The 20,579-nt window shown below is 46.2% G+C and overlaps 1 protein-coding gene across 11 annotated transcripts in view; it reads left to right on the top strand.

Annotated features, from left to right (window-relative positions):
• Positions 1-20,579, top strand: part of plekha6 (pleckstrin homology domain containing, family A member 6) — a 259,562-nt gene that overhangs the window by 120,319 nt on the left and 118,664 nt on the right. The window contains exon 1 of one of the 11 annotated variants that reach the window (XM_068007647.1): positions 4,799-4,896. The exons of 8 other annotated variants lie outside the window; for them this stretch is intronic. The gene's annotated coding sequence lies outside the window, so the exon portion shown is untranslated. Of the gene's footprint in view, positions 1-4,798; positions 4,897-19,454; positions 19,557-20,579 lie in introns of those variants that run through there. 2 more of the 11 variants (XM_068007644.1, XM_068007643.1) reach the window with 2 other exon arrangements.

Raw genomic sequence — 20,579 nt, 5'->3', positions numbered from 1 at the left:
CTCGAGATTATTCTGGGTTTTTAAATTCCTTCCCTCCCCCAGCTATTCCGCAATTCTTTGGGTTGTAAGTTCGAGACAGGGTTGTGTACTGATCCTTAGTGTGGAGTCGATGAGCTAAAAATATTGCCCACTGCCCTCAGATTAGAGAGATGTGGTCAGTTCATGCAGACACTCGCCTGTTAATTAAGAGTTTTCTTCCTCTTGACTGATAGTTTTGGACGATATAAGGAGCAGCTGGTTGCTGCCAGCTCAGGACAGATAGTCTCACATTGGAGTAAGCTGCAATTTGGAGGCTTTTCTCTGGCCACTAACTGAAATTATAAAGGGCTTCATGCACCATCAGAAGGGTCGGATTGTATGGAGCCACATGTGTCTCCAATTACTGGTTCAACGAGAGGTCTTTTGTGTGAAGGGTAATTGAATTTCAACTCTGGTGTCCATTCCAGGACCCAGCATAGTAGGAGGAGAAAAGGATAGTTTTTACAGTGAGGAACATTCAGTACTGACATGGGGTTTCAGTGCAAAATTAAGTATTTTTAATTTTCTCCCCTTGCATCTTAAGACTGGGTCATGCTGGTATATGGTTCCACGGTGCTGGAAGACCTCTGGTACCTTGCCCAAATGGCCAGTCTTCACATGAGAGTCTTGCACATTCCTGATTTTAATCGCTCCACCATTGGCGGCCGTGCCTTCAGCTGCCTAGGCCCTAAGCTCTGGAATTCTTTCCCTAAACCTCTCTGCCTCTCTCTCTTCCCTGAAGTCGCTCCTTAAAATCTACCTCCTTGACCAAGCTTTTGGTCACCTGTCCCAATATCTCTTTATGTGGCTTGGTGTCAAATTCTGTCTGATAACGCTCCTGTGAAGCGCCTTGGGACGTTTTTACTGCTTTAAAGGCGCTATATAAATGCAAGATATTGTTGTGGACAGTGAGTGTTAGCTGACCATTCCATCGGAGGGGTATATTAAAGTCAAGCCCCTTCCTGTACGCGCGCGTATACACGCACGCACGCCCACCGCGCACGCAGTGCTCATTGGATAACAATCAGTATTTGGAATCCAGTTTGCCTTTTCCCTTCTCAAGCTTCAGGCAGTGGTGCTAATTATAGCACATCAGCCGCGATCATCTAATGCAGCACAGAGAATCGGACTTGGGATCTCCTGGACTTCATGGCCCGAGCTGCATGTTCCATCATCACCAACCGAGCTGATTTACCTCATGTTCTTCCTGCCTCCTGACCCCTACCACCCCATCCGCTCATGAGAAGAACCGGATCCTCCTGATGGCTGAGTTGATAGGTAGGCCACATGGAGCAGGAAGGTCCAAGGTTGGAGCCCTGCTCCTTACTTGACCTCAGTTGGGGCAGCGGTAAAGGTGCTAAATTTGGCCTCATGCCTTTGACCGAAGGATTATGGAGGGAAATAAGCTGCCAGAGTTCCAGTATTGGTTGATATCCAGCGATTCCCACTGGAAAGTGTGTGTGCGTGTGGACATTGGCTGAGGACAGACTTGGTTATGATGATCCCCACAGTTGAATAGCTTGCTGAACTCACTTTCTCTGGACTACCACCTGAAGAATGGCTACTTTGGTGAGATATCAGAGCGCAGGAGAGTAAATTCATTAGAATAGCTTCAGGAGAAAAGGGGCAAAAGGTTTTCGAGCTGGAGAAAAGCTCTCCTTTTGCCCACATCCTGCCAGAATCTTCCATTGGGACTCTGCCAGTCTGTGCCGTAAGCAGATAATAACCAGACTTTTACAGTCTGGAGAAGGGGCCAGGTGCAAACACGAGTAGCACACCAACAACTTAACTCCATAGATTAACCTTCCTCAGACCATTACACTGGAAAGCCCTTAATTGTTAAATGGAAAAACCAAACTCGAGGCTACAATTAGACCCAGAACTACCTGCTACTGATGTAAACAATCCACTCTGCAACACACTGCTCGTGAGAATGAGTTACCCTGCAAGGTAAACGGTACTTGGCGCAAGAATGAGAGTGCAATTTTTAGAAAGTTCGTTCTCTGGATGTGGCGTCGCCAGTAAGGCCGGCTTTTACGGACGTACGGACAATGACGGACAGGAAAAGACCCTCCGGGCCATCCAGGCTGTCCCACACAATTGTGGCACCTTGCGTATCACAGTATGTACACTCTCCACCCCATTTATTGCCCATCCCTAGTTGCCCTTTAAGATGGTGTTGGTGGTGGGTCTTCTGTCGCTAGGCCACTTCAGAGGGCCGTTAAGAGTCAACCACGTTGATGTGGGGCTGGAGTCACGGTAGGCCAGACCGGGACAGGACTGCAGGTTTCCTTGGAACAATTGTGAACACTGACGTACGAACAGGATAGTGAAGTGAGAGGCCCCGTCCACCCCAAATACAAGCTCCCAGGTTTCTCTCAAAAATGTGGTTTTTAAACATTGACTCTTCCATTCTGACCCCTGTGCTTTTACTCAGGCCTCCAACTGTAAAGCAAGATTCTTGAGTTAAACTCCCTCCATCTACTCTTTGTTTATGCAGCCACCAGGCCCCTTTGCGATCACCCCTCCCTATCCTTTGGCTGATTTCTTGCCCGTCTTCCCCTCCCCCTCCACCTCCACCACCTGGGAGATACAAAAACAGAGAGCTGTAGTCAATTGAGGAACCCTGTTCCGGAGGAGTATCCCATTGCTAACCTTGTAATGACCCTACAAAATCGTATAACATCCCATGAAGATGGCTAAATATTTACTTTTTAGAATCAGCCCCAAGCGCAGGCTTGTCAGTTCTTATTTAGTATAATGGAATTTCCAAGTTATTTTGGAGTGATTGGGTTCTAGCTTAGCACCTCTGAGCTGGATCTGGAGTGGGTCCTGCTTGCCGTGGGTTGTGATTCGAGAATCTCTTGAGGGTGCGCTGTTGGTTCTGCTTAAACTTCCAGCAATTCAGAACAAAAATGCCAACTCTTGACTGACGCTTTATGAGGCTGCTCTAACCGTCTCTCAACTTCTGTTCGTACTGAAGCATTCAGTTGGTGAGTGATTTTTGCCGATGGGCTGTGTTACGTAAACAAAACCATTCTGTTTTTTTTAAAAAAAGAAAGAACTTGCATTTATATAGCGCCTTTCACAACCTCGGGACGGCCGAAAGCACTTTGCAGCCAATGAAGCACTTTTGGAGTGTAGTCACTGTTGTAATGTAGGAAACGCGGCAGCCGATTTGTGCACAGCAAGATCCCACAAACAGCAATGTGATAATGACCAGATAATTTTTTTTTTAAAGTGATGTTGGTTGAAGGATAAATATTGGCCAGGGAGAACTCCCCGCCTCCTCTTCAAAATAGTGCCATGGGATCTTTCACATCCACCCGAGAGGGCAGACGGGGCCTCGGTTTAACATTTCACCTGAAAGCTGTTGGTTACAATGGTTTAAGTTGACTCCAATAACCCTTCGGCTCTGCTTAAATACTCAGTGAGGTTCCCTCAAATGCTCAAGTTTATAACTCTGCTGCCCAATCTTAAACTAAGGCCACCAGTGATTCCCTGCATTTCTGTTCCGTTCAGCGCAAGGAAGAGAAAATGTTGGTAAATCCCAAGGCCAAGGAGGGTACGAAATAAGGAAGAAAAGATGGGAGGGGGGAAAAGGAGGGAAATATATTGATACCATTTGGTAGTTGCCTGCTGTGCCCATGTTATGACGATAGTTGTGCTGCTGTTTAACAATGGTCTCGGGCTTCTCCAGCGGAGGAGTGAGTTTAACCAGTTAGTGTAGCTGACCCACGGCAGCAGGAAGATCCCAGCTTGAATCCCCTGAGTGCGCTAATCTCGCCTAACGTGGCTACAGGGGTGCCGCAATTGGTCTCAGTGCCCCCTGGGCTCTGGAAGGAAGTGATCCCTACTGGGAGGATGTGTGGGAAGGAAAGGAGATGAGGACAGGATCGAACTTGTCTAATCTCCGTCTCCCCTCAGTGTCCACTTGGGTGAGGTATGGGAGGGCAGTCAGCACCTATGATCTGTATCCCAAATAAGGAGTCAACAACTTCTGAAGAGAAAAAGAAAGAACTTGCATTTATATAGAGCCTTATCGCATCCTCGGGAAATCCCTGAGCACTTTATAACCAATGGATTATTCTTTGAGATGCAGTCGCTGATCCGTAGGTGAACGTGACCAGGCCCCACAAACAGAAAATGTTCCCAGTGGTGTTGGTTGAGACAGGAATATCGGAGAAGACACTGAGAGAATGCCCTGCTCCGCTTGCCGTGCGATCTCTTGCGCCCACCCGAGAGGGCAGACGGGGCCCCTCGGTTTAACATCTCGCCCAAAAGACGGCACCTCCAACAGTGCAGCGCTCCCGCAGCGCTGAAGCGACGGCCTACGTTATGCGCTCAGGTCTGTAGGAGGCCTTGAAGCTTATGACCTTCTGAAGCGGAGGCGAGACTGCTGCTGACTGAGACTTGGAAAGAAAATGAGCCCGAAACAAGAAGCTGCTGTGTTTATGTTTCTGGCGAGCGGAGACGCCTCAGGTATACGGCTCGTGACTGAAAATTCCACACCCAGAATTTGTGCAACATCGACGGCCCTGGGTGGAACGTTACGACATTTGAATATCGTGCCACTCACGCCTTTAGCTTCTCTCACCGATGAGACATGCTTTAGTTATTCAGAGTAAAGAATTCAAACCAACAGATGTTTTCCATAAGCAATCTGTTACAACACGGTTGTTTTGTTTCCATGACTAAGGGCGGATTTGTTTTCCGAGTGACCCTGTTATGTTTTGTCAGGGGGCGGGGTGGGGGGGGGGGGTGGAAGAGGCGAGGTTCATTGCACCGTCCTCCTATTCCTCCCTCTGTCTGGGTGCAGCACTCTCCTGTGCGGCTGTCTTCATTTCTCAGAACCACTAGGCAAGGATCCAGGCTGCGGTAAGTAGGAACCCAAAGGTGGTGAGGATTTGTGGCTGTTCTCGAATTTCAGTGTCTGTTGCTTGCCGTCCTGGTGTTGCGTAACATCTATTACCTTTTGACGGAGCTTAGTTTCCTTGGATCTCGGAAGAGCCAAGTGTATTGCTGTCCCACAGAGCCCCAATTATGCAAGCTGGGGGACAAATGGAACTGGAACCAGGAGCTTAATCGGGCAGGCGGACAATCAGTGTGAGGTTGGCTGAGTGCGACACACAATCTGCCGCAGGTAGTGCAATCTTTTCCTCCTTCATTTTACCAACAGCGTATTTAAGCTTTGCATTTTGAAATTTAACTGGTGTGTGCAGGGAGATACAATGCTGCGTTTGCAATCGGAATAAGTTACTCTGAGAGCTTTTGCGCAAACACTGATTCCATGCAGTTCAGGATCAAATGTTTCGGATTTGCTCTCGTCTCTGAGTCAGAAGGTCGTAGGTTCAAGTCCCACTCCAGAGCCTTGAGCACATAATCCAGGCTGACACTTCAGTGCAGTACTGAGGGAGTGCTACGCTGTCAGAGGTGCCGCCTTTCGGATGTGACGTTAAACCGAGGCCCCGTCTGCCCTCTCAGGTGGACATTAAAGATCCCATGGCACTATTTCAAACAAGAGCAGGGGAGTCCTAGCCAATACTTATCCCTCAACCAACACCTAAAAACAGATTGTCTGGTCATTATCATGTTGCTATTTGTGGGACTTTGCTGTGCGCAAATTGGCTGCCGCATTTCCTACATTACAACAGTGACTACTCTTCAAAAAAGTACTTCATTGGCTGTAAAGCGCTTTGGGGCATCCTGAGGTCATGTGTTGCACTATATAAATGCAAGTTCTTTTTAAGGGCGATTTACTGCCTTCAAGTTCTAAATGTTCAGCGAAATTCTAGTAATGTATAATGCCACCTTAAAGAGATATGGCCTCATGGCATTTCTGTGTAAACAGCGGAATCACGTAATGAATCTGCTCTGGATTGATTAATCATGTTGATTTGCATAAGGTACATGGTATCAGGTAGATTGCATACAATTTACAATGCACACCTTGTACAGTAGTTTAAAGGGAACAACTCACTCACGCCTGGTGCTGTACACTTCATGATGATAGGCTAACTTCCATTCCTTGATCTTTGCACGTATTGCTGCTGTTTGCCTATAGCCTGGAATCTGCTGGGTTTCTATCTGAAGCCAACCTGGATCCATTTCCAGGCGTTGCCCATCTCAGCATCTGCCCAAGTCTTTGAGCTACTCCCACTTGCGAGGCTGCCTGGGATCTCTTTCCCTGGATTGTTTTTTTTTTCTCACCGGTGGTCGTACTTGATCATAGCCCGTGTACGTTTAGTGAGGCTTTAGGGGCCATGTGTAGTAACAAAAATAGGTCTGAGAATCCCAGATGGTGAGGGTGAGGTGTGAATCACATGGTAACAAACTGGCCTGATTCACTTGGAATGGTTAAACTGTACCTGCGATTAAATTCTGTGACTACTTTTGGTCAACAAACTAAAGAAAGGCCCCCAGGGGACACTGTTCTAACGATGGAAGGGGAGATATCTGACCAGGAGCTTGACCTATGAGACCTGGGATATTTTTGAAGCCTCTTTGAATCCTAAATTGAACTTCTAGTGTCCCATTATGTGATATGATGCCACACACCCTTATGCACGTTAATTATGTTCACAGTTGTTCCCCCTCCCCCAATGGTTCAGTTGGATGTAAAAGATTCCTTCTGTTCGAAGAGCAACGTCCTTGGCCAACATTCGTCCCTCAATCAATGCCACCCAAACAGATTCGTTCATCTTACTGTTGTTTGTGGACCTTGCTATCCACAAATTGGCTGCCTTGTTTGTTTACAAAGCAGCAGTCACTGCATTTCTAACTAGTTGTGAAGCACTTTGGGACCTCCTGAAGATGTAGTGAGGTCTTATATGAATGCAAGTTCTTTTTCTTCAATGGGTAAATGAGCCACGCAGACCAGAAGGTCCCAGGCTCATTGGTGCTAAGTTAGCAGCTGAGGAGACGCAGTTGACCTCGGTGACTCTGGGCTAAGGAGAGGTGTAAAAAGACGGCCAGGGTTCCCATTTCTGATCGCTACTAGAAACTGCGCACCTGTGAAGATAGGTTTGGCTGTGAGGTCTTCCACAGTTAAATAGCCTGTCGACACTCGCTGTCTGGACTATCGTGAAGATGGTCAATTGGGTGAGGTGGGCTGCTGGAGACTGGTACCGCAACCTAGCAAGAGCCAGCACCTTCAGAAGGGGAGAAAATTGGTGCCTTTAGTGGGGGAAAGAACAGTCCTAATCCGGCATTAAAAAAAAATAAGATTTGCGTTTATATAGTGCCTTTCACCACCTCAGGACATCCCAAAGCGCTTTACAGCCAATGTAGTCACTGTTGTAATGTAGGGATCTTACCTATCAGGATTCAGAACTGTTGTGAAGTGTTTTGAATCCTCTTTTTCACACTCAACGATTCTTTTGCATCATGAACGATGACACGCCTGTTAAGGATGTTCATGGGATTCCATGATTAGCAGCATCCCATCCTGTTTGTCCAGTTCTAGCAGTGACATTTCAATTCTGCAGTGATCCTAAAATCTGATGCAGTGGGTGGGGATGGTGGTCAGGGGGGGGCCTGCACCAGTGACATTCCCGTTTCCTACACGCTATCTATATATGGGCTCAATCAAATTGTGGGCAGTTTTACTTTCCTCTGAGAATTCCTGTTCTCCGCGAACTGGAATGAGACAGCAGAAATCAATTTTACTTTAGACCCTTGACAGCCGTATGAGAGGCGAAATTACTGAAAGTTATCGTTCAGACGAAGCTGCCTGTGGAGACTGAGAGTGTACGTCATGAGAAGAGTCTGTTTTGAAATGCTTTCAAAGTGACTTTAAAATAATTTTTTGAGGCCTACTATTTACATGAAGTTGTGGATGAAAATATTGCAACATATAGAAGAAAGCCTAGTGTGGGGAAGAGCATTGATAGTTATACACTTGTGTGTATGTGTATATAAAAATAATGTAGGTGAGTGCATATATATCCTATTTTGAGATAGATAAACGTAATATTCAGCCTTGTATATGACACAAACTTACTGTAGCATTTTTTCACCACATTTTGTTAATAACACCACTATTATGACCAGCATACCTTCTGACTATATCTTTTTTATATATGTATCTATCAATATATATGCACATATGTATCTAAATACACATGCATATATTATATATATACATACACATATATCGATATATATTATATATATGCACATATATGTTTTGATATGCATATGATATATATATTGATGTGCATGTATATATATTATATATAAATGCATGTATATGTATCTATATATCATATGTATTCACACTTATATTGATCTACACATATAGAACATGGAGTATTTGTTGCTGCTTTATGCTCACGCGGCCTCACGCTCTTTGACTGTGAGGGCCTTAGTGTAGTGTTGAGTTAATTGCTGGCGAATTTCTCAGCTTTTGAGACTTAGCAAAGTGCGGGCAAATGGTGTGATGCAATGTGCTGCTCTCACAGTGTGCACCAATCGATCTTCAATCCCTGCTGGGTCACAAATATAAACAAATCAGTCCTGAACGCTGGTTTTATAGGCACCGGCAAAGTACATGCTATCTGTAAACAAGTGGTATGCAAGCCTTGACACGCTCACAGATAAGATTCTCGTGAGTTCACGATGAGGAAAGTATGTTGTACTCAAATATATTTAAAAAAAAATAGGTTTCAGTTCCGTCCTGTAAATGCACCGCCCGGTGTGAAATGGAGCCGTACGGATTTAGGAGCTACTACGTTCAAGTCCCGAGCTCCACTGTATTAGCAGATCTCAGCTGAGGCAGCATTAGCGATGCTACGATTTGCACCGGCATCGCAACTTAGGGAGGGGATAGAAAAACATCCACTGGGGTCCCTGAACCCCAGCCGGAGGGAAGGAGAGAGAGAGAGAGAGAGAGAGAGAAAGAGAGTGTGTCTGAGAGTAAGAACACCCAGGGAAGGGCAGGATCGGATTCGGCTGTAATGCCCCCTCTGGCGGAATAGTCTAAACTATTAGAAAAAAATGTATCTAGTGCCTTTTCTGTCCTCTGGACGTCTCAAAGCACATCACAGCCAATGAGCTGCTTTTTGAAGTGCACAGCACAGAAACGCAGCAAAGAATTTGCGCCCAGCAAAGTCCCACAAACAGCATTGAGATGAATGATCAGTTATTCTGTTTGGTTTGGGTTGACGGATGGATGTTAGCCAGGGCACTGGGAGAACTCCCCTTGCTCTTCTTCGAATAGTGCCATGGGACCTTTGATGTCCACCTGAACAGGCAGACGTGGTCTCATCTGAAAGACGGCATCTCCGACAATGCAGCACTCGTTCGGCACTACACTGAAGTGCTAGCCCAGATGTTATGTTTCAACCCACACCCTCCTGACTCGGTGGCTACAGACTAGGGACAAACAATAAAGATCGGCTAAATGGACAAGATACTGGAGGACTGCAATATCTGTGCAACTGCCCACTAGCACGAGTCAACAGCACCTCAAGGAGGGGAGGAGAGATAACTGGAAGACACGGTGCAGGTTAGCTTATAATTGCAAACTATTCATAGAATTTGAGGCGTCTTGTTGAGGAAGCAAACTGTTGAGATCAGCGGGCTGTCCATTTAAACATGTAGAGCTGTATTTATTTTCAAGAGTTTCATGCATCAAAACTGATATCGTTACTATAAAGCAACATGAGCGAGACTCACTCTGAATGCGTTGTCCCTCGAGTGACCTCTTTCTGCCTCAAAAAGCTCTTGGAAAGAAATAGGTGAAAGAAATACAGACTTGGAAGCTAACCATCCATCTCTGGTTGAGTTCAAAACATCCATTCAGAATCAACGTGGAGTAAATCTTAATGTTTGTTTACGATCTGCAAGAATTTTTATGAATAAATGAGGACCTGCTGGGAATTAGAGTGTTTCGTGACAAGAGTTGCAGAGTTTGGAATGCTTGAAAGAAAACTCTGTTCAGTGGGATGGAGATCGCTAACAGTGGGCACTGAGTGGGCAGAGATTCTGGGGACTAAAGCAGTGGGCACAGGTTATTGTTAACTGATGGAGCAGAGAGCACGTAAAAAGACACTAATCTCTTCTATCCAGCAGATGTTCGGATGTACCTGGTCATAAGTGCTAACTTGGGTGAAATATTGATGCAAGACTGAGGCGTGTGTGCAGATAGACCTGTCAAAGAGTGGGCCTGATCGTTTTCATCTTGAGTTCATCTTCATGTTGAATAATTAGCTTGCATGGTGACTTTTTAATACAAAATAAACAATACTTCTATTAATTATTGAACTGGAGTGAATTGACATTGCACAAGAAGATATATCAAAAGTATCAATAGTCTTATCCTAGTTGTAAATGGACTGTAGGTGAAGCCTCTAATATTTAAAAATCAGTTAAAGAAAAACAGGTGTTTCTATCGTGCCGTTCACATCCTCAGAGCATCCCAAAGTGCTTCCAAATTACTTTTGAAGTGTAGACACTGTTGTTATGTAGGCAAAGCAGGACAAAGCAGCCCACTTGATTGGCACCCCATCCACCATCCTAAACATTCACTCCCTTCACCACCGGCGCACTGTGGCTGCAGTGTGTACCATCCACAGGATGCACTGCAGCAACTCGCCAAGGCTTCTTCGACAGCACCCCCCAAACCCGCGACCTCTACCACCTAGAAGGACAAGGGCAGCAGGCACATGGAAACAACACCACCTGCACGTTCCCCTCCAAGTCACACACCATCCCGACTTGGAAATATATCACTGTTCCTTCATCGTCGCTGGGTCAAAATCCTGGAACTCCCTTCCTAACAGCACTGTGGGAGAACCTTCACCACACGGACTGCAGCAGTTCAAGAAGGCGGCTCACCACCACCTTCTCAAGGGCAATTAGGGATGGGCGATGGTGGCCTTGCCAGCGATGCCCACGTCCCATGAACGAATAAAAGAGTGCACACAGTAAGATCCCACAAACAGTGAATGAGCTGTTTTGGTGGTGGTGATGAATGTTGGCCAGGACGCTTGGAAAACTCCCTGTCCATGGGATCTCATACATCTACCTGCACAGACAGACAGGGCCTCTGTTTAATGTCCCGCCCAAAAAAAAACCTTCCGTCTCAGTACAACATTGAAGTATTTGGCCTAGATCAGTGTCGACCAATACATTAGCTGCCAACCACATGTGGCTAATTGGGAATCCAGATGTGGCTAACTGCATTTCTGATTAGTAAATCAAAAATGAGTAACGGACATCGTCCTTGGGCCAGTGATCTCAATACTTATATTCATACAGCGCGTGAATGTGAACTTTAACCTTTTCTTGTGCGTTTGTTGGTAAAATGGTAAGACGGAAAGCAGTGTGTGCGATTGTTTTTTGGTCGTTTCGAGTGTTTTACTTCCTTGGTTACTATATGGTGGCAGATGTTAAATAAAAATACACATGCGAAGCGCACTTACCTGTGTTGTGTGAGTGTGTATGTAAGGGGTTTTCTACTAAAATTAGTGCATGTAGCTAAAGCGGTGTTACCATAGCAACGTGTGGCTAGCCAGCAATTTCTGATGGACAACACTGACCTAGATTATGTGCTGGAATGGGCTTTGAACTGCAGACCTTCCCACTCAGGGTGAGAGTGCTACCACTGAACCAAGCTAAGATATTTGGCAGTAGTACCGTATACAAAACTTGAGTTACGTTTTCCATCTTCTTTATAGTGTAATTTTTAATATTTTGCAGCCTTCATCATTATCGCCCAGCTACATTTTTGAACATGCGTGCTCTGTTCCTTGGGTGGCTTTGCTGCTGCGGTTGCTGCACTGGAAAGTATTAGGAAAGAAATCATAGTACCATAGGAGTTACAGCACAGGAGGAGGCCATTCGGGCCATCGTGCCTGTGCCGGCTCTTTGAAAGAGCTGTCCAATTAGTCCCACTCCCCTGCTCTTTCCCCATAGCCCTGTAAATTTTTTCCCTTCAAGTGTTTATCCAATTCCCTTTTGAAAGTTACTATTGAATCTGCTTCCAACGCCCTTTCAGGCAGTTCATTCCAGCTCATCACGACTTGCTGTGTGTAAAAAAAATGTTTCCTCATGTCGCCTCTGGCTCTTTTGCCGATTACCTTAAATCTGTGTCCTCTGGTCACGGACCCTTCTGCCACTGGAAACAGTTTCTCCTTATTTACTCTGTCAAAACCGTTCTTGATTCTGAACACCTCTATCAAATCTCCCCTTATCCTTCTCTGTTCTAAGGAAAACTACCCCAGCTTCTCCAGTGGTCTCCACTTAACTGAAGTCCCTCATCCCTGGCACCATTCTTCTGCCCTCTTTGCAAGGCCTTGACCTCCTTTCTAAAGTGTGGGGCCCAGAATTGAACACAATACTCCAGCTGAGGCGTAACCAGTGTTTTATAAAGGCTTAGCACGAGTGTTTAAAAAGAGGGAAGGTGCTGGAGGTCCAGCTAGTGATGCTCAGCCTTGTGATCGATGCTACCCTACATGGAGGCTTTCACCAAGTGACTCTGGAGGCACAGTGACCTTATCACGCATGGGACCCCCGTGCACTTCAGTGCCATCTTTCTGAATGAGCGACCCCCCACCCCCCAACCCAGACCAGGTGTGTGTGTTGCCATCCCTACCAAGTTACGAAAGAAGTTTGGCAAGTTGGGCCTAGCCATATCCATCTTACTGGAGCACATAATCCAGGCTGACACCTCAGTGCAGCACTGGGGGAGTGCCGCACTGCCGGAGGTGCAGTCTTTCAGATGAGACGTTAAGCCGAGGCCCCCTCTGCCCTCTCGGGCGGATGTAAAAGATGCCATGGCGCTATTTCGAAGAAGCGCAGGGGAGTTCTCCCTGGTGTCCTGGCCAATATTTATCCCTCAACCAACATCACTAAAACAGATGATCTGGTCATTACCTCATTGCTGCTTGTGGGACCTTGCTGTGCGCAAATTGGCTGCCATGTTTCCTACATTACAACAGTGACTACACTAAGTACTTCATTGGCTGTAAAGCACTTTGGGACATCCTGGGGGCATGAAAGACACTGTATAAATGCAAGTTCTTTTTTACGTTTGATCAATTAAAGGTGACAGAACTTGCAAAAGTAGGCTGAGACACTGACAGCCTCAACAATGGGCAGCAGCCCTGACCCCTGAACCCCCCACCCACCCGCAGACAGAGCTTTGAGGGACAGCCAGACAACACCAGGGGAAAAAGCAATAATCCAATTTTGAACGCGCCACAATTGAAATTGGATCAGCAGAGGCCCCAGAGATGGGCTATTCTGAAGCCAAGGTATTGACACAATGACCATTCTGCTCCGATTTGGGCATCTCACCTTTTTCTTCAAGAAACTCTATTGTTCTTTGGTCTTGCTGTCTTGTTTAAACTATCCTGTTCCATCCTCTCTCTCTGGAGTACATATGTGTTGTGTAACGGGAAGGGGCTACTGAGTGATTTTGTAGCAGTCGTGTGTTTCGAGGCCTGGGAAAGGCCTTTCAGATTGGGGCTGCATTGCAATTTCTTTAAAGATTGATTGTTTTCTTTAATTACATATTTTCTATACTTGTATTCATAATGAAGTAAATCATGAGATCTGTTATATGCGAGTATCACACAGAGGTTGAAAATGGCTTTGAGCTCCTTCATTCCCACCAGAGCCTAGGTCAGTGGCAGGTGCTGAGTGAAAGTAAAGGATTCGAGGTACCAGGAAAAGTTGGCATTAAATGGGCATCCGTGGCATGAATTTTAAAATGGAAGGAAAAGCGTGTGAAATGAAAGCATTCTGGCTCCATAGCCGAATTATCCTGTATATTGTAGAAGAATGTTTTTGTGTAAATAATGAATAAAAACAAACGCACAGTAATGCGTCATGCATTCTACTGTCATACGCGTGTCCTACTTTCTGCCACGCAGTGGTGTGTGTGTGTGTGTGTGTGTGTGTGTGTTGAAATATTAGATTATTACTGGGCAGTAGAGCATGGGTTTCTGGATGATGTAATCTGTTTAATGGGAAAGGTACAGCCTGCTCGAGTGGCTGTGGTGGCGTTGCAGATTTCGACATCAATGAGTACGTAGCCTGTCTGACCTGGCGTAGCTAATGAAATCACCATCGGCAGTGATGCTTGTAAGAAGCACCAGTGAATGCGGGCGTCCCTTTGGCGATCTGGAGGGCACCCCACAGACACCCCTTTGCAATAAGTCACGCCAAGCACGAGAGAGCAAGCTGGCACAGCATAAAAGAAAAAGAAGAAAGACTTGCATTTATATAGCGCCTTTCACGACCTCAGGATGTCCCAACGTGCTTTACAGCCAATGAAGTACCTTTTTGAAGTGTGTTCACTGTTGTAATGTAGGAAACGCGGCTTTGCGCACAGCAAGGTCCCACAAACAGGAATGTGATAATGACCAGATCATCTGTTTTTAGATGTCGGTTGAGCAATAATATTGGCCAGGATACCAGGGTGATCTCCCCTGCTCTTCATTGATCTTTTAGTGCCATGGGATCTTTTAGTGCTCCCTCAGTGCTGCACTGAAATGTCAGCCTAGATTTTGTGCTCTTCAAGTCTCTGGAGTGGGACTTGAACCCACGACCTTCTGACTCAGAGGCGAGAGTGCTACCCAGTGAACCAAGGCTGACACCTTGGGCAGCTGGTTCTCCGATGCTTCAAACACATGAATTAAAATGATGCCACATAGCTCGTCCCGCAGCAATGTGCCATGTGACTCATACGACAATAAGGTGAACCTTTTCTTACGAGAAAAGTAACAACACACATATTTTGGTACGGCATTGCCCACTTTTTTTACTTTATCGCTAGGTCTTATTTTCAATGTAAACTGACGTACATTCCAGAAAGATAGAATCGGTGTGTATGTGGGTATAACGTGTTCCTGATGGGTGAACTGGAAGATTTTTGTTTGAAGTAATGAACTTGGATCAGAGACTTTTTTGCTCCCATAAATTGCATTGTAAAGATTGTGCTGAATCCAGGCCAGTGATTCCCTGTTCTTTGACTGAACAGGAACTCCACACAGTCACCCTGATCCCACTGCGTAACCAGCAACTCCATATAGCTGCACACTGAAGTAACCTCTCCTCTGCTGGATAAATAGCAACTCCATACAATGATTATTGACTGATTTATAGTTCACCAACATCTTTCTCAATATTTATGAATGAGGGAGAGGAATCTGAAAGGATTGTCACTTGGTGTTGTGTGTGTGTGTGTGTGTGTGTGGCTTCTGTCTTGTTTGTGTGCTTGTGTTGGGTGTGTGGGTCTGCATGTGCGTGCATGGCTGTCTGTCGTGTATGCGGGTGTGTGGGTATTTGTGTATCTGTGTGTGTGTGTGAGGTTGAGCGTCTGTCTGTGTGTGCGGGTGCCTGTATGTGTGCGGGTGTCTGTGTGTGCGGGTGCCTGTGTGTGTGCGGGTGTCTGTGTGTGCGGGTGCCTGTGTGTGTCTGTGTGTCTTGGCTCCTTGCAGTGCCAGTGGAACAGAAGCCCTTGATGACCCTTTAATGTTTATGAACACTTTGTAATCTGATTACATAATATTGTCTGTGTGATAACAAGGTTATGTTTCGTAATAAAACAGTTGACATCATTCTTTACCTCCGTGGAACTTTAGTAGCTCAATTCGATTCCCTTGTGCACTCTATAGTTGCGTGTTCAGTATATGTATCAAGGAAAGAGAAATAATTGACTTTGGCTCCATGTTCAGTGTAGGAATGTGACGTTGACCCATTGATTTTTATCTACCTTTTTAAACTAAATAAATTTACTCCCTTCCACTCCTGCAGAAGCTGACTCTGGCTGGGACATAGTCCCACAGCACCCTCCCCAAAGTGGCTACTCGCCAAATGTGAGCACCTCATCACTTACCCCGACTCTGGCCTCTCCCCGTGTCTGCACACTAGCACTTTCCAGCACGTTTCACTGGATCACAATTAGCTAATTTTTATTCCTATCCTTAGCCCAAGGGCACTGAGGCCAATTAAAGCACCCCAACTGCAACAACTCATTGAGATCTTCAAACTTGTATTTGGCTTTAATAGCCCACCAGGTAATGCCTTTACCTGATGGGCCTGAAGTGTCCAAGGTGTCAATTTAGGGTCCTGACTAATCCAATCCTTGTAGCCCAGGCAACTCCGTTCTATTGGTGCCTGTATTTCCTATTTGCTGGCTTTTGCCAATTTGAATTTTTTGGGGGTAGAAATTGGTATTCGGGCGTAAAACGGGTGCATAGTAGACCAATTTAGCAGTGGGACGGCCTGAAACCAATCCGAGCCGGCATTGATCACACTGCCAAATTCGTGGGGATCGTTTCTCAGGTGCCCTGGACGGATGCCGAAAACAGGTGTAAGGCCACTAATTTACATATTCAAGAGGCCGACCGCCTGCTAAAAGACCCCTTTCAGATTTTAGTGACCGATGAACGGGAGTTTTTACATTTATTTAAAAAAAACACTTTCCTGAGCAACAGGAGTGCTTCCCTTGACTCCACAGGAATCACGATCTCAAGGGCAATTAGGGATGGGCAATAAATGCTAGCCTCGCCAGTGACGCCCACATCCCATGAACAAATAAAAAAAGATCGTAGCCCCCCCCCCTCCCCATAGCCCGCTCCAATCCCCCTTGCGGGATTGAGGGTCAATGCCGGCAAGGCAGGCGGCCTGAAATTGACCTTTCCCATCGGGCAAGCTGCCTCTGGTGGTGCGACCAGCACCCGCAGCTCACCCCAATTATTCAGTCAGTCTCTGGGCTTCTTGCTTTGGGCATGTGCTGCAGAGTCTGCGGCTCGAAAATGGGCCCAGACGAATTTTTAGCCCTTTGGGCCTGGAAGTTTGGAAAGGTCTGTTCTTGGAGCTGAGGTCTCATCGGTGGTTAAGTCTTGAATCAGAACACCAAGATCTATTAGGATCAGAAATTTGAGAAAAATATACTTCAGAATCATAGAATCATTACAGCACAGAAGGAGGCCATTCGGCCCATCGAGCCCATGCCGGCTCTTTATAAGAGCAAATGAGTTAGTCCTATTCCCCTGCTCTTTCCCCATAACCCCGCAAATGTTTTCCCGTCAAGTATTTAACCAATTCCTTTTCGAAAGCCATGATTGAATCTGCTTCCACCACCCTTTCAGGCAACGCATTCCAGATCATAAAGACTCATTGCTTAAAAAAAGATTTTCCTCATGTCGTCTTTGCATTTTACCACTCACCTTAAATCTGTGACCTCTGCTTCTCGACCCTTCTGCCGACGGGAACTACATTTAAACTTTATAGGTGAACTTCAAGGCTCCATTGTGTACACCTACGTGGCCTGTGAAAACAAAAAGCTTAGCCACCCATGTGTTAAAATATGGGTACGATAGCGTAATGGACTCGTAATCCAGAGGCCAGGACTAATCCGGAGAACGTGTGTTAAAACCCACCATGGCAGTTTGAGAATTTCATTTCAGTTTTAAAAACGTCTGGAAGTAAAAAGCTGCTGCTATCAGTAAGTGACCATGAAGCCTTAGAGGGGGTGCAAAGAAGGTTCACTAGATTGATTCCTGGGATGAGACGGTTGTCCTATGAGGAAAAATTGAGTAGAATGGGCCTATACTCTCTGGAGTTTAGAAGAATGAGAGGTGATCTCATTGAAACATAATAGATTATAAAGGGGCTTGACAGGGTAGATGCTGAGAGGATGTTTCCCCTGGCTGGAGAGTCTAGAACCAGGGGACATAGTCTCAGGATAAGGGGTTGGACATTAGGACTGAGATGAGGAGAAATTTCTTCACTCAGAGGGTCGAGAATAATTGGAATTCTCTACCCCAGAAAGCCGTGGATGCTCAGTTGTTGAGTATATTCAAGACTGAGATCAATAGATTTTTGGACTCTAAGGGAATCAAGGTGAGATGAGAGTGACTGCCCTTGACATCAAGGTAGCATTTGACAGAGTGTGGCACCAAAGAGCCCTAGTAAAATTGAAGTCAATGGGAATCAGGGGGAAAACTCTCCAGTGACTGGAGTCATACCTAGCACAAAGGAAGATGGTAGTGGTTGTTGGAGTCCAATCATCTCAGCCCCAGGACATTGCTGTGTTCTAGGCCCAACCATCTTCAGCTGCTTCATCAATGACCTTCACTCCATCATAAGGTCAGAAATGGGGATGTTCGCTGATGATTGCACAGTGTTCAGTTCCCTTCACAACCCCTCAGATAATGAAGCAGTCCGTCCCTGCATGCAGCAAGACCTGGACAACATCCAGGCTTGGGCTCATAAGTGGCAAGTAACATTCGTGCCGGGCAATGACCATCTCCAACAAGAGAGTGTTTAACCACCTCCCCATGACATTCAACGGCACTACCATCGCCGACTCCCCCACCATCAACATCCTGGGGGCCACCATTCACCAGAAACTTAACTAGACCAGCCACATAATACTGTGGCTACAAGAGCAGGTCAGAGGCTGGGTATTCTGTGGCGAGTGACTCACCTCCTGACTCCCCAAAGCCTTTCCACCATCTACAAGGCACAAGTCAGGAGTGTGATGGAATACTGTCCACTTGCCTGGATGAGTGCAGCTCCAACAACACTCAAGAAGCTCGACACCATCCAGGACAAAGCAGCCCGCTTGATTGGCACCCCATCCACCACCCTAAACATTCACTCCCTTCACCAAGGCGCACCGTGGCTGCAGTGTGTACCATCCACAGGATGCACTGCAGCAACTCGCCAAGGCTTCTTCGACAGCACCTCCCAAACCCGCGACCTCTACCACCTAGAAGGACAAGGGCAGCAGGCACATGGGAACAACACCACCTGCACGTTCCCCTCCAAGTCACACACCATCCCGACTTGGAAATATATCGCCGTTCCTTCATCGCTGGGTCAAAATCCTGGAACTCCCTTCCTAACAGCACTGTGGGAGAACCGTCACCACACGGTCTGCAGCGGTTCAAGAAGGCGGCTCACCACCACCTTCTCCAGGGCAATTAGGGATGGGCAATAAATGCTGGCCTGGCCAGCGACGCCCACATCCCATGAACGAATAAAAAACAATGGGGATCAGGCAGGAAAGGAGTTGAGGTCGAAGATCAGCCATGATCTGATTGAATGGCGGAGCAGGCTCGAGGGGCCGTATGGCCTACTCCTGCTCCTATTTCTTATGTTCTTAAGCTGTCGGATTGTCGTAAAATACCCAATCCTGCTTTTATGAGCCTTTTGAGTTTCACTGGGTGCGCCCTAATTAAAGTCTAATCTCCTCTGAGCAGGTGAAGATGAGGTGGGATTAGTGCTAAACGTTTAACAAAGCACTTGTTCCAAATCAGTACACAAGGAGTTAATCAACAGCCACGGGGGCCTATCTTGCTAATAATTGGCTCGTTGAAACTGAGCATGCTTGGAATGGCAGGTAGAGGGGTGTGTGAAAGAGCGGTTGGCTTGTAGCCCTGGTATGTGTGTGCAGTCCATATGCGAGAAGGAATCTTAAAAAAAACACCACTGCAGTCTTTGACATGTGTCAGCGCACGACGGCAGGATGCGTTCGAAGCCACTGATCGCAAGAGGGCTTGGAGTTTGCAGGGTAGGTCAGTGAAGTCTCTTTTTACCACACAGGCGTACCTGGTGTAACTCGAATTGCAGCTGACACGGTACTGAAGTGTGGACTGTCAGCCTCTGTGTCTGTCAGCTTGAAGTAATTTTATGCTTGATTAAGAATTCTCCTTGCACCTGAATTTTTTGGGGGAGTTTTGTGTAACTGGGAATGGGAGAACGGTGTGTTAGAATTCCGAGCTTGGACCTGCTGCACTTGAATCCGGACTTAACTCTGAGAAGCCGAAATAGTACAAACGTGGTCTGGGGCTATGAGTGATGTTGTAATGGCTACTGGCAGGATTTATACTGGAATAGGGGACCTAGCAATAATTAAAACACCACCTATGGCTAAGTCTTTAACTGCCTGAAGGTATCCTATGTAAACTGTTCCTTCCAGCCCTCTGTAGGGACATGCGAGGAAATAGGGAACGGTTTAGGGGCACAGGGCAACATAGTGGGTTAACAAGCCGCTCCTTTCATCTCAGGAACCTGAATAAGACCCAGATGGGATGGAAATGTCTTCCCCCCCCGTGCCAATTATTTGGATCTTAAAATGAAGTGGGTTTGGGCAGTCTTTTTGGGGGAAAAAAAAAGCTGTGTGCAATTAGCCCTGGATTGACAATTGACCCAAAGATAAAGTATGGCCAGTGTATGAACTGGAACAATTAGCACTGATGCAGTGAAGTTTGCTCTTCTGAAGCTGGAACATAGCAGCATAGAGGGAGCGTTTTCTTTGCATTTAACCGCGCGTTAACTGGGAGTGCTTGATGCTGACTGGGTGCCGAAAGCTGGAAAATATTTACTTGCCAGCACTGATGTCTGTCGCCTTAAGCAAAAAAAAAACCTATCTGGTGTTGGATTCACTGAAGTAAAAATGTAAATTTCTTTTTTATTGTGCTTCAAAACAAACCCGATTGCTTGATTGTAGTATGCAATCATGTTTTATTATTGCCTCAGTTAAGTGTTTCTCTGAACACTAATGGGTTATGTGTAACAAATCATGACTCTGTTTATAA

Source organism: Heptranchias perlo, chromosome 27 (genome assembly GCF_035084215.1).
Source record: "Heptranchias perlo isolate sHepPer1 chromosome 27, sHepPer1.hap1, whole genome shotgun sequence".
Classification (NCBI taxonomy): Eukaryota; Metazoa; Chordata; class Chondrichthyes; order Hexanchiformes; family Hexanchidae; genus Heptranchias; species Heptranchias perlo.
The sequence above is the reverse complement of the archived record's forward strand: the minus strand, read 5'-3'. Positions and strand labels throughout refer to the sequence as shown.